At 34.0% G+C, this 13,917-nt stretch overlaps 1 non-coding gene across 1 annotated transcript; it reads left to right on the top strand.

Moving 5' to 3' along the window:
* The first annotated feature begins 13,512 nt into the window (after nt 1–13,512).
* LOC131518363 (U6 spliceosomal RNA) lies at nt 13,513–13,619 on the top strand. Its single transcript, XR_009265051.1, has one exon. It is a non-coding gene; the product is annotated as a U6 spliceosomal RNA (small nuclear RNA).
* Nucleotides 13,620–13,917: the final 298 nt, after the last annotated feature.

The following is a 13,917-nucleotide window of genomic DNA, read 5'->3' as shown; positions in this document are numbered from 1 at the left end:
GGCTAATTTATAAGTGTTTTACATGTGCCAAATAAGTTAATTGCAACTAAAAATCTCTGACAAGAAATACTATTAGTATTTACTTTTTACAGATGTAGAAATTGAAGCATGGCCAGGTGAGTTTAGTGCTAAGCAATTAAAATGTGATACAGCATATATAGTATAAGAAAATACATAGTACTCTTCAGTCATGCTAGGGACAGAAATTCAATTTGGCCCAAGAAGGTAGAAAATAAATTCATAGAGTTGGCAATGTTTGAGCTAAACTTTGACATAAAAGTAGGAGTTTTACAAGGGGAGAAAAATTTGCCAGAGGGGAAAAAATACAAGGTGACTAAGAATAGCCTGTTCATGTCAAGACTTTTTCGGTGGAAGAGACCAAAAACCTACTAAAACTAGCTCAAGAAAGAAGGGAAAACTTATTTTAAAAAAGGCACAAAAGTCTCAGTGAAATAGCATCCAGGAAGTGTCATGAATCAAGGCAGCCTGTCCATATTTCTCTGTATGCCTCTGTCTGGGTGTCCTCAGTGACTAAACTTCTGAGCCTGAACCTCTTTCTGTTTCTTTCTTATGATGGACTTCCTATGCTGTTATTTTCTCTGTACACATATAGCTGATGCCTTCCCAGTTTCATCCTATGTGACTTTCTAGTGGAGTTCTCCATGGATTACTATATTCCTCAATGTAAAAATCTTATATTGTCAGACAAATCTGATTGGGTCAGGCCATCTTTTCATGCCACGGCACACACGTTATTTCTAGTACATTCAGCTATAATCAGAAGAGTTGGATATGACCCACTCTATTGTCAAGCCTATAAACAAACATTCATTAACCAAGTCTACTGGGTACCTAAATAGGTTAGTAATCATTTCAGTATGGTAGGTATGCATGCATTTGTTATTTGACCATAAAGTATAATTATGAGGGCTTTCTTTCTCAGGGCACTGACCTTGACCTTTGATCTGTAGGAATAGGGAAGGTGTAATTTTAAAAACTTTAAGTTTCATAATCCTACTGGTCCTTTAAAAATAACACTTCTGGGAGGGTGAAGAATAAGAAGTCAAGATAAATGGAGATAATAGGGGACAATTGTGGTAATCCAAACTAGAGAAATAACTCAAAATGACAGGCACCAATCCCTGACATTGATGGAAAATTTTCAATGTTCCCAGAATGTCTTTCTGATTCCAAAATGTTACGGAGGATGAAATGTTCCTTTACTTTTGGAAGAATGACTTGATGGGTGAAAACAAGAAAAAAAAAATGAGGAAACAAAGATGTAAACCAGAATTGAGAAATTGGTGAATGGAAAAACAAAGAAAAGGAAACAACAACAGCAAAAAACATTGTTGTAGAATTCTTGTATTGGCTATATTGTTTTTCAAATAGGGAGGCGATTGAAGGGACTCCTGTCTTTCAAAAAAGAGTGGCATGTTTTATCCTCTAAAAAACAAAACCGTCTTCAGATAAGAACAGATGCAAGGAATTTAGAAGGAAGACAAAAGTAGTGTGAGCTGGTAGTGCTCTGTGAATGGAAGATTTCTACTGGGTGAAATTAAATTCAAGAATAGGTAATATTGGAAAAAAGTCTCTTAACTGTTTAATGCCTCCATCGTGGATAACTTTAAGAAAAAGATCTAACAAACTATAACAGTAACAATAATAAGACAACCACCTATTAAGCACTACCATGTATCATACTAAGTACTCTATTCAGGTTATTATATTTAATCATCACAACACCTCCAAGATGCATATAATATTACAATCACTTTATGGAGAAGAACATGAAGGCATCAAGTAAGTCAATACTTAAGTTATCAACCATTCTAGTAAGAAGAATAGAAACTATTAAAGCTGTGGTATTTATGTTGGATTACAATACCTTACTGGAGTAATGCTGAGAGCAGACAAGCACCATGTGAAAATGGAATCATGTAATCTTTAAGTTTATAATACTTAAAGGAGAGGCTGTTAGAAATAGGCAGACATAAGCTCCGTAATTTAGGACTAAGGAACTACACTCAAAATGGAATTTTGTTTTTGAGAATGAGGATTTCTAAAACTTGGAAATACTTCAGTTTTATTACAAATTACCAAATAAAGAAGTGAAATGTAAGAGATCAACTAAGTAAATCAAACCTGTGAGGATTTTAAAGGAGCACAGATTTTACGAGATTACATCACTGTTGGAACAAATGGCCTAGATAGAATATAGATGTACAAGTGACATTTATAGTGTCAGGAATACTAAATGATAGACTGTGCCAAAAGCCTGTGAAAATGATTTTTTAAGAAGGATGTGTGTGTTTTAACTATGTGAAGAGAAAGAAGACAGAGAACTCTATTGCTTGAAGATCTAATATTAAAATAATAAGTGGAAAAACACCATTAAACAGGAACTTAATCTCTAGTCTAAATGTGTTTAAGAAAAAAACAAGAAAGAATGACACACTGGATACAAGAAGAGACCACATAGCTGTTTCAAGTTCAATTCTTTTTTCATTTATTGAGAACTTCAAGATATGCTTACATATAAGTCATTGTTAAAAACTATGGAGGAAGAAATATATAACTTCAGAAAGAAAAGAAAAGAATTTTCTACAAGCTATTAATGGCAAACCTAATAAAGCTCTGAGATTATTCAGTAGATGGTTTATAAACATTTGTAAAAGAAACTGATGTTTAGTGAAGTCACTATAGGCCTACAAAAAATTTCAATAGAAATCAAATTTATTAAAATTTTCAACATGCTTCAACAGGTTATAAGTGTTTATACTACATATATATTTTTTCCCTTTCTTGTAAAAAAAACCCTTACTTTTTTTACATGGAACCATTCCTACTCTACTCTTGGTTCATGGTGTTGGTAATGCCTGGGCTAGACATTTCCAGTCAGAGAATTCCATCTTGCGGGCAAGCTGATTGAATCAGCCAGACAACAAGCACAAGACTGGGATACTTTTGGAACTATTTGCAAACAGGAAAGCCCCTTTCTCTGCCACTGCTGAACTAGAGGAATATGGGTTTGTGTTTTCTGGTGGCCATTTTGTATCATGAGGGAAACTTAGAATATCACCAACAAAAGAGAATTTCTAGACTGTTACTAGAGTTCTGCCTCTCTCTCAATCTTACATTATTTGCAATTTTAAGGTAATGAAACACTTTTTGCTTATGAGTTAATTGGAACTAAAAGAGTTTTAATTCTGAAATTGGTCCCTGGAAATGGAATATCACAATTAGAACACATTTAAACTGTGGGTTATTTGCTAAAGAATACAGAATGAGGCTTCTCCCAAACCTTACTTGAGAAATTAGTGACACCTGTTATAAAGTGGAAAAATTAAATTGCCATGTTCATGCAAATTCACTTGGTTCTCAGATTTTTAGTTCTCTGCTACTAAGGCTTTTGGAAATCCTGTAGAGAAATGCCAGTATTGTGGAATGTGTCAATTGTTCTGTGTGTGTGTGTGTGTGTGTGTGTGTGTGTGTGTGTGTGTGTGGCTTTCAGTAAGTTACTCCAAAAAGGAGACTAGCTTCTTCTAAACAGCTTCTCTGAAAATGGAAGAAATAAATACAACCTATTGAAGAAAAGCTCTTTTTGCCTGTGGCTAATGACACTGGGTGGCTGAGAATCTGACATTTCTTAGTTTAACAGGACTGTAAATCTTACTACCCTGCCCCAAGCTAGAGTTCATGGTAGAAAACGCAGCAAAGGGAGTAAAAAGCAAAAGAGTGATAGTATTGAAACCCTGGAGAAAACACTGTCCTCCCCACGTAGCTAAGTTTTTCAATTTCTGATTGGCAAGTGTAAAAATTACTCCCACTGTAGAGTACAATCCATTGGGAAACAACCTTTAAAGCAAAAACTGTATTAGTTCCATTGTTGCAGAATAGTGGCCAGATGGAAGCCATTATACTTACTGCTAGGGAAAGGGCAGAGCACCAAAACTTCTTGTAAAAAGAGATCCCAGTCAGTGCTCTAGATTCTAGAATTATGACTGGACTAAATCTCTAATTATGATTATCAGTTCATGAAGCTTTATATTTATGGTCTATAGGTTTCTGAACCATAAAGAACTTGACATGCCTGTCACTCAGAAATCCTGTGCTCAGAGTTAAATGTAGTAATTTAACTGTGAGTGCATCTCGCCTCAGTGTCCTTAATAATTTAAGAGAAATGGTATTGGATAGTTCAAAGGCTCAAATTCTCTATCATGAGGGAAAGTAATTAAAGAAGTTTCTCTCTTTGTAACCATTCTCTACTAGGCCTACATAGATTCTTCTCTAAGAACAGGCTTGATCTCTGTTTACTGCCTCAAGTGGCCTATAAAATAATGGCAATTTAGGATTTAGAGTTATTCACATAGTTGAAAAAAATCCCTTAGGTAGAAGACTAAATGCAAGAAAAATATACATGTTTAGCATTATATTTAATAGGGGATAAAGGTACTGTGAAACAATATAATTGGTCCCTGACTCTTTGTCTCAAACGTTTTGGTCTGGACACATTTAGATAATCACATTTTAATTTTCTCCAGAGATGAGAGGCCACACTCTTTGGAAATCCTCAGATCCTACCACTAAGGATGACCAAAATCTGAGAGAAACTTGATACTTAGAATCTACAATATCTAAGAAGGCAGAAGTAGGATTCAAAAAGCACCAACATAGTTCATATTGTCCATGTATCGTTTTCAAAAATTTAAACGATTCTTTTAGAGATACAGAACAAAATGTCGAAAATATTTGAAGGACCTAGCAAAACAGTAAATCTGGCCCAAATGAAAATTAATGAAATAAGGATGATATAGTCTTCCCCCAAAAAGCATTAAAAGATGGAGCTCACTAGGTTAGATCACAAATGGTTAATATCTTACAAGGCAATATAACCATAACCTTTGGGCATTATCCTTGATGCTGAACAGAAAGGTGCAAATTAACACGTAAATTCACAGAACCTATGCCTTTGCTTTATAGAAAAAAACAAAGAGAAACACGAGTGTATTTCCCTTGATCGAAGGCCAACAAATTATGCCTGCTGCCCAATTTCTTGTTTTCATAAAGTTTTAGTGGAACACAGCCACATCAATTAATTGATTCCCTGTTTGTGGCTGAGTTGAGCAGTTGTGATATAGACTGTATGGTCTGCAAAACCTAAAATACTCTAAGAAAAAATTAGCTTATCCTTGCCTTAGATGTTTGAATAACTTTTATTAACAGTACTATCGTTTTGGTAATAAATTTCTAAGCAGTCTTGATGACAAAAACGTTGTTCTTTTTTTGTGTAATATTGCTTATTAGCACAGATTTACCAAGAGTTGCTAATTGACTATATAAGCTTCTTTAACTATATAGTGTCAAAGTAACTATGGAAGCCAGATAATTAAGTTCTTTCAAGAAATTTCATTTAGAAATCACTTAAAAGCCTCTACAATTTATTCTGTCCCGAGGCTTGAAAATCCAAGTGAAAGAAATTCTCTTCACCAGATTTCTCCAGCAATATCTGGAGAGCCTCAGATTTTTTATAGTTCCTAGCAAGGGAATCACCTTGTTTACCACCTGAGAAGCTGGGGCCCTGGAAACTCAATGACAATCCTGTTTTCTTGAAGAGATTTTGAGGTGTTGGTTCCATGTGTAAAGTACAGTCCCTTTCAATTAATGGTAGACTTGTTATTAGCTTGTTACAAAACATGACACTCCAGGTGTGCTCTTGATTATTATAAAATCAGTTTGATCAATTATATCTTAGTATAGAGGAGGCTTAAGTTTTATTGTACTTATGTGAATAACAATATTATGAAAAGTAAGGAGACAGAATGAAAGTAATTTTTATCAAAGCTGCGCTGCTTTTCATTAGAACAAAACTACTCTTTTTCCTTGAAAAACAAAAAGATACCCCATTACTTTGTGTACACAGTTGTGTTTCTTTGCCATTATTTCTGGTATATATTCAATCACCCATGTTAACTATCACTGAACCTAATTACCTATTATTTCATAGAGAACATTGGGAGTTGAAACATTGAACAGTGTATTTGAAAATTCTCTGTTATGCAACAAGCATTTTAGCAAAGTAGTAAAGCTTATGTTCCTACCTAATGATCACCTTTATCTACCCACATCACATTTCGACCAGGTATAAGCATTAATAAACATATAAAACTAAGAAACACCCCTTTCTATTTTCTAAAACTGTGTTTCAGTAGTCTATCTTAGCCAATATTAGATATGCAAAGATTACTTACTAATGAACTCAGTATTATGCAAGGCTTTAAAATTAAGGACATTGAATTCTGAAGTTAACATACTGCTAAGCATAATTATTACAAGTATTTTCAGAAATCTGGTTTCATGCATTTTTTTCAATCTTTGACATGGTGTAAGAATTAAATTAGCTCATTTGATCGTAACCAGTGTAAGAAGTTTAGAAATTTTGAAATAGCTATTTCTCCTATTAAAAAACAAACAAAAACCATTGAATACTTGTATTATATTTCAAACTGATAAAATCAGAGAAAACCTATTAAGTTGGCTTGTTTCCAAATCAAAATTTCAAACCATCTGGTTGGTCTAAGGATTCATCTTGATTGAATGGATTTGCCTTTTATATAAAAAGGTTGCTAGAGTAGCAGTTTCTGTTAGAACGATTTTTAAAAGGCTAGCACATTTACATTATTAGAAGTTAAATTAAAAATTTATTCTTGACAATTGGGATGGATATTATATTTATTTTGAATTTATAAGCACGTGCTAATCTTTCCAAACCAATCAAAATAGATCTGTTTAAGAGGTTTTATAATCTTATTTGTTTATATCCTTCGAAGATAGAAAAATATTTCACACTCAAATGGTAAATGCTTTTCTTTTAATATTTAATTATTTTGAGAGACAGAAAGCATGAGTCGGGGAGGGGCAGAGAGAGGGGGACAGAGGGCCTGACATGGGCTTGTGTGCTGACAGCAGAGAGCTGATGTGGGGCTCGAACTCACAAACCGTGAGATCATGACCTGAGCCAAAGTCAGATGCTTATGTGACTGAACCACCCAGATGCCCCAGTAAATGATTTTCTAATTCTTAAATCTCAACAGTGGGTCAAGACAAAAGAAGCAGGAAAAACTCATAATTTAGGGTTCAAAGGGCTATCTTCCTGAGTCCAGAAATATTTTCTTTAATGAGGTCATATAGAAAATAAGCTAGCGGAACCTGGGTGGCTCAGTCCGTTGAACATCCCACTTCAGCTCAGGTCATGATCTTGCAGTTTGTGGGTTCGAGCCCCATGTCAGGCTCTGTGCTGACAGCTTAGAGCCCGGAGCCTGCTTCAGATTCTGTGTCCCCCTCTCTCTCTGCTCCTTCCTCGTTCACTCTCTCTCTCTTTCTTACAAATAAATGAACATTAAAAAATTAAAAAAAAATAAAATAAGCTAAAAACACAAAAAAGAAAACAAATCTAGCAAACATTTGTTTTATTGTTTTTTGACTGACAGAAAATAGGTTTGTATAAGCCATACAATGATCATTAAATAAAACATAATTCACAATCACTGCTGCCACCAATGGGGAATAACTTATTGATCATACATAATTCTAAACCAATACCAAATTTAGCTAAGAACCAGAAGCAACAGAGAGAGAAAGATTAACAAGAGAGGAAAGAATCAGTGAAGATCAAGTTCTATTGTTTCTGTTGCCTTCAGGGACCAAAAAAAAAACCCCCAAAAAACAAAACAACAAAAAAAGCACTTGTGGGCTTAAATAGTCTGTAAAATGCACTTTTCAGGCAACACAGTTTATTGGCCCCTACAATCAAATTCCCTAAGGCATTCTAAAGGACCTACCATAGATTTCAAAATATAATTTTCAAAGAATTGGAAAAGGACTCTTATGTGCTTATCAAGTTAGCATATGCTGAAGCTGTATTTATTTTATAAATGAGAAAATAGTGAATTGGTAAATCTGGTTCAAAGAAGAATGTGAAAAAGTGAGTAATAATAGACATTAAAATATTGAGGTAAGATTGATAAATATAGATCTGGTTAATGTTTACAAATCAATCATACTACAAACCTTGGCCTTATCATTCTTCTCTGACAAAAATTGAAATTCACGTGTAATTTCACAGGTTCTGGGCTCCAATTATGCAACAAATAGCTAAGCCAAGCACAAGGTGAATTGTCTCCTAGGATTGAATAATTCTCAGTTCAGCTTGTTAAACATTGTCCTATCACGACTCTGAGAGTCATACCTTCCTCCTACCTTATTTCCAAATTTTGGTTAATTTTCTCAATATCTAATAGATACATAAAGTCAATAGAATTTAGTCGTATGGCAAAGCTACCATGTAAACTAAGGTAACCAAGCTTTATTTTAAAATATTTTTTATGAAGAAAGGAAATCACTAAATTATGGGAATTGAGCTAATTGACAAACTGTGGAAGAGTGGAAATACAAAATAGGAAGGAGACACTAGTAGAAACTATATCCTACTGGAAACATTAGAAGGAATTGTAAATAAATAGAAAGACAAGACATAGCAGAGGTATAATAGTTATCATTGGAAGAAGCTACTACTATGTAGGAGTAGAATTAGATTGATTTTTATTTAGCTTCAAAGTGTGAAATTAAGCCTGGTGAGTGAAGGTTATAGGTAAGCTAATTGTAAGAACGAGTTCCATTAAAAAAATAAAAAATTCTATCTTGTGTTGTAGCAAGTTGCAAGTTACTCATTACCAGAAGTTTTGCAATTGAAGTTGAACAATAGTGTTTCTTTTCTTGGGGAGAAATTTAAGGATAATGCCTATTTCTGAATTGGTCAGGCCTTTATTTAGGTTTCTAAATTGCTTTAATTTAATTTCTCTGTTTTCTATTTCTGAACCTGTTGTCCCTCTCTCCCCCACTTCTCCTTGTGTCCTCCTCCCTCTGCCTGTCACTTGTTAACAAACTGCTGTGTGGTGCTGCTAGCAATGCAGCATTGGGCATGTTTTCTTCAATCTAGAAAGTAAAGAACAATTGCATTCCTCCAATAGTTATCTAATATTAGAATAATAAAGGATATTAAAGTTCATTTTTAATAGACTATTTTTTAGAACAGATTTAGGTTCGAAGCAAAATTGAGTGGAAGTTACAGAGATTTCTCATAAGCCCCCTGCCTCCCACTCATGCATAGTCTCCCCTCATTATCAACATTCCCCATCTGAGTGATACATTTGTTATAACTGATGGATTTACACATCATTATTACGGTCTATAATTCATATTAGGGCTTTCTCTTGGTGTTGTTATATTTGTCCAAACCCATGAAATGTACAAGTATCCACCATTATAGTATCATACAGAGTATTTTCATTGCTTTAAAAATCTTCTGCTCGACTAATTGATCCTTCCTCCATCTTAATCTCTGGCAATTACTGATCTTTTTTACTGTCTACATATTTTTTGCCTTTTCTGGAATGTCATATAGTTGGAATCATACAGTAGGTAGCATTTTCTGGTTGACTTCTTTTGATGAATAATAGGTGTTTAAGCTTTTTCCATGTCTTTCAATGGATTGATAGCTCAGTTTTTAGGGTTGAATGATGATATTCCATTGTCCAGATTACCACAGTTTATTTATTTATTGATACAACTACTTTAGGGCATTTTGGTTGGTTCCACACTTTGGCATTTATGAATAAGACTGCTGTAAACATCCATGTGAAGTTTTTTGTGGGGACATAAGTTGCCAACCCTTTTGGTAAATACCAAGAAACACAACCGTTGGATTCTAGGATAAGGGTAAGTTTACAAGAAACAGCCAAATTGTCTTCCAAAGTGTTTTTACCATTTTTTCATTCCCAGTGGCAATGTGAGAGAATTCCTGTTGCTCCACATACTCACCATCATTTGGTGTTGGTGTTCTGGATTTTTGTCATTAATAGGTATGTGGTGGTATCTTTGTTTTAATTTGCATTATCCAGATGACATGACATAGAGCATCTTTTTATGCACTTATTTGATGTCTATATGTCTTCTTTGATGAGGTGTCTACAAAGGTTTTAAGCTAATGTTTTAATTGTGTAATTGTCCTTTTTTTAAAAAAAACTATGTAAGATGTATAATATGTTTTGATATACACAGTGAAATGAGTAGTGTAGTCAAGCTAATTAACATATCCATGTTATTGTGAATTGCAAGATCATTTTCATTTTTATAAGTTTATTTATTTTGAGAGAGTGTTTGTGTGTGCATGGACGAGTTGGGAAGGGGCAGAAAGAGAAGGGGAGAGAGAATCCCAAGCAGGCTCCGTGATGTCAGCACAGAGCCCAATGTGCGGCTCAAACTCCTCAACCATGAGATCATGACCTGAGCAAAAATCATGAGTTGGGCACTTAACCAACTGAGCCACCCAGACGCCTGATCACTTTCATTTTTAAGGCTAAATAATGTCTCAGTGCATGTATATGTGTGTGTATAATTATGATTTCTTTATCCATTCATCCATAAGCATGCACTTAGATTGTTTATATCTTGGCTATTGTGAATAATGATGTGGTGAACATGATTGGGTTGTTTATTTTCTCATGGATGATTTTTAATAGTTCATTGTATATTTTGGATAGCAGTGCTTTATCACATGTCTTTTTCAAATGTTTTATTCCAATCTGTGACTTTTCATTTTCTATTGTCTTTTACAGAAGAGTCTTTAATTTTGTTTTTATTTTTATTAAAAAAATTTTTTTTTTAACATTTATTTATTTTTGAGACAGAGAGAGACAGAGCATGAACGGGGGAGGGGCAGAGAGAGAGGGAGACACAGAATCAGAAGCAGGCTCCAGGCTCTAGGCTCTGAGCCATCAGCCCAGAGCCCGACGCGGGGCTCGAACTCACGGACCGTGAGATCGTGACCTGAGCTGAAGTCGGATGCTCAACCGACTGAGCCACCCAGGCGCCCCAAGAAGAGTCTTTAATTTTAATGAAGTTCAGTGTATCAATTATGTCTTTTCTTTGTTGCTGTATATAAAAAGAATACAATACCTAAAGTCATCTAGTTTTTCTCCTATGTTATCTTCCAACAGTTTTATAGTTTCACATGTACAGATCACATTTAGGTATGTGATCTATTTTGAGTTTTTATGAAGAGTGTCAGATCTATGTTTAGTTTCATTTAAATCCCATTTGGTGATGGTGTATAATTCTTTATACATGTTGGATTACATTTGCTAATATTTTGTTGAGAAATGTATATGTATGTTCATGAGAGCTACTAGTCTGTAGTTTTCTTATCATACCTTTGTCTGGTTTTGTTGTTATGGTAATTCTGGCCTCATAAAATGAGTTAGGAAATAATCCTTTACTTTTATGTTCTGTAATAAATTGTACAGAATTGATATAATTTCTTCCTTTAACGTTTGATAGAATTCACCAGTAAACTCATCTGGGCCTGCTACTGTTTATTCAATTTGTTTAATAGATTAGAAAGAACTTGTAAAAGAGATTTGTTCAGGCCTATTCAAATTGTGTTTCTTTGAATTGTCAAATTCAAATTTGGCTAATTGTGTCTTTCAGGAATTGGTCCATTCCATCTAAGTTATTAAATTATGGGTATTAGAGTCTTTCACAGTATTTCTTTATTATCCTCTTAATGGCTATGAGATCTGTAGTAATGTCTCTACTTTCATTACTGGTATTATTAATTTGTGCCTGTTTTTTTTTGTTGTTGTTGTTTTTTGTTTTCCCTAAGTTACCCTGATTAGAGGCTTATAGATTTTACTGATCTTTTCTGAGAACACTCTTTTGGTTTTGTTGTTTGTCTATTGATTTCCTGTGTTCAATTTCATTGATTTCTGCTCCAAGTTCACCTAATGTTTATTCTTTCAGAAAACATTTACTGAGTTTTGGCATATGTTTGATACTCTCTCAGGCTCCTGGAAATGAATAGTGAAACAACAGACAAAATCCCACACCAAAATGGCATGTGTGATGATACTGTGACAAACACAAGCATGATGTAGAATGTAGATCTTATAGTAGATGTAAAGAATAGTAGTTTTTGGTCTAAAAATGTTGACTTTTTAAATAGTTTCTCATTATTGATAGTGATGAAGAGGAAAAAGTAGATTTGTGGGAGTCATTTATTAAGTCATTCAGTGGTCCAGATTAAACTTGACTTAGGTCACTTGAATTAGATTTGTGGTGGTAGAATTGGAGAAGTGAACTGACTTAGGAGCGGGATTAACTGGTACAATTAAGAGGTTTGGATTGAGTTACATGGACATGGAAAACAAGTATGTTGTGCCAGGTATGATACTGAGTTATTTTCTAGCTTGTGGAACCAGATGTATAGTATTTAGAAACAAGAATTGTTTACTCATACTTAATAGTATTCAAAATAGGACAAATGCTCCAAATAGTACAAGTAAGCCTTCTTTTTTAGTGTCAGCTTCCCTCAACCCCTATACTTTTTTTTTAAACCAAACATACCTGTCATTTGCCAGCTCAAAAATGAGTTGGAAGTCTAATTTTAGGAATTATTCAAGATTTCTGCAAAGTAATGCCTTGGTATCTCTGTATGCATTAGGAAATATTTATAGAGCAAAATACATCAAATATATATTTTATTTATTAGGACATTGAAGCATTAGTTTTTATATTCTTCTAAAAATTTAGCACCATTATCAATTTGAATAATAACTCTTTTAATTCCTTACCTTTTGCTTACCTTGGGAAACATCTTAATTTCAAGGTGCTTAATAGTGATACATTTAGCAATATAACTTGAATATTTTTATATTTTCTCCGTTAAGTAGACGTCCTGTACAACATATACATATTTTTGAAAACCAAAAAACTATTCTTCTTAACCTACTCATAAAGTAGCTTGAGTTATCTGCTCAAATTATCTAATAACTAATATCTATATTAGTTATTACTTAATTATATTAATCTATTTTTGCCAGCATACCTTAGCTTACTGTATATCAAATATATATGTCCTATACTTCTATATAGCAGTCTTTGGTTTTTAAAAAAATATATCAAACTGGGGCACCTGGTGGCTCAGTTGGTTAAACATCTGACTCCTGATTTTGGCTCAGGTCATCATCTCATGGTACATGAGTTCAATCCCTGCATTGGTTTCTGTGCTGACAGGGTGGAGCCTGCTTGAGATTCTCTCTCCATCCCCCCACCCCCCCTTCTCTCTCTCTCTTCCTTTTTGTCTGCTCCTTCCCTGCTCATGCTGTCTCTCTCTCTCTCTCTCTCTTAAAATAAATAAGCTTAAAAAAAGATGAAAGAAATTTGAAAAACTATCAAACCAAGTTACCATAAAGACTTTACTTTGAGAATCAATTTCTAGTCTGATATGTAAAGGTTAACTCATTTGGTGGTCAACTTTTTCTATCTGCTAACATGATGAAAATAAAAATTACTTAAGAACATTAAAGTATTCATCAAAATTTTCTACAAGTGTTTTTGAACACTTCCATAATGGTATATAGAAAAAGCAAGATGTATATTAAAAAGAGAAATAATGTGTTCTCTTTGGCAGCACATACACGAAATTAAGAATGACACCAAGAGGATTAACATGGCCCCTGTGCAAGGATGACATGTAAATTTGTAAAGTACTTCATATTTAAAAAATATTTTCTACATCTCTAAAGGTTTTGAAAACCATTATGACATGAGAAAAATGCATTCAGATGGAAACTGATTTTATGATCAACTCCTAAGGGGTGTTTTTTATTTAAGTGTATCCATTGAATAACAATAAAGAAAACTTTGTTTTGTTTTTGTTTTTGTTTTGCTTTCCAATGCTATTGATTTGGAATAGTGAATTAGGTTACATTTGAGGTCTGATACACTGGGCTGAGCTTTGTTGACAGCCTAGTTTGTGGCATGGATTCTGTAAGACGTGGATTTTGAGTGGTACACTTT

Source organism: Neofelis nebulosa, chromosome 7 (assembly GCF_028018385.1).
Source record: "Neofelis nebulosa isolate mNeoNeb1 chromosome 7, mNeoNeb1.pri, whole genome shotgun sequence".
NCBI lineage: Eukaryota > Metazoa > Chordata > Mammalia > Carnivora > Felidae > Neofelis > Neofelis nebulosa.
This window is presented reverse-complemented; position numbering and strand designations above follow the sequence as displayed.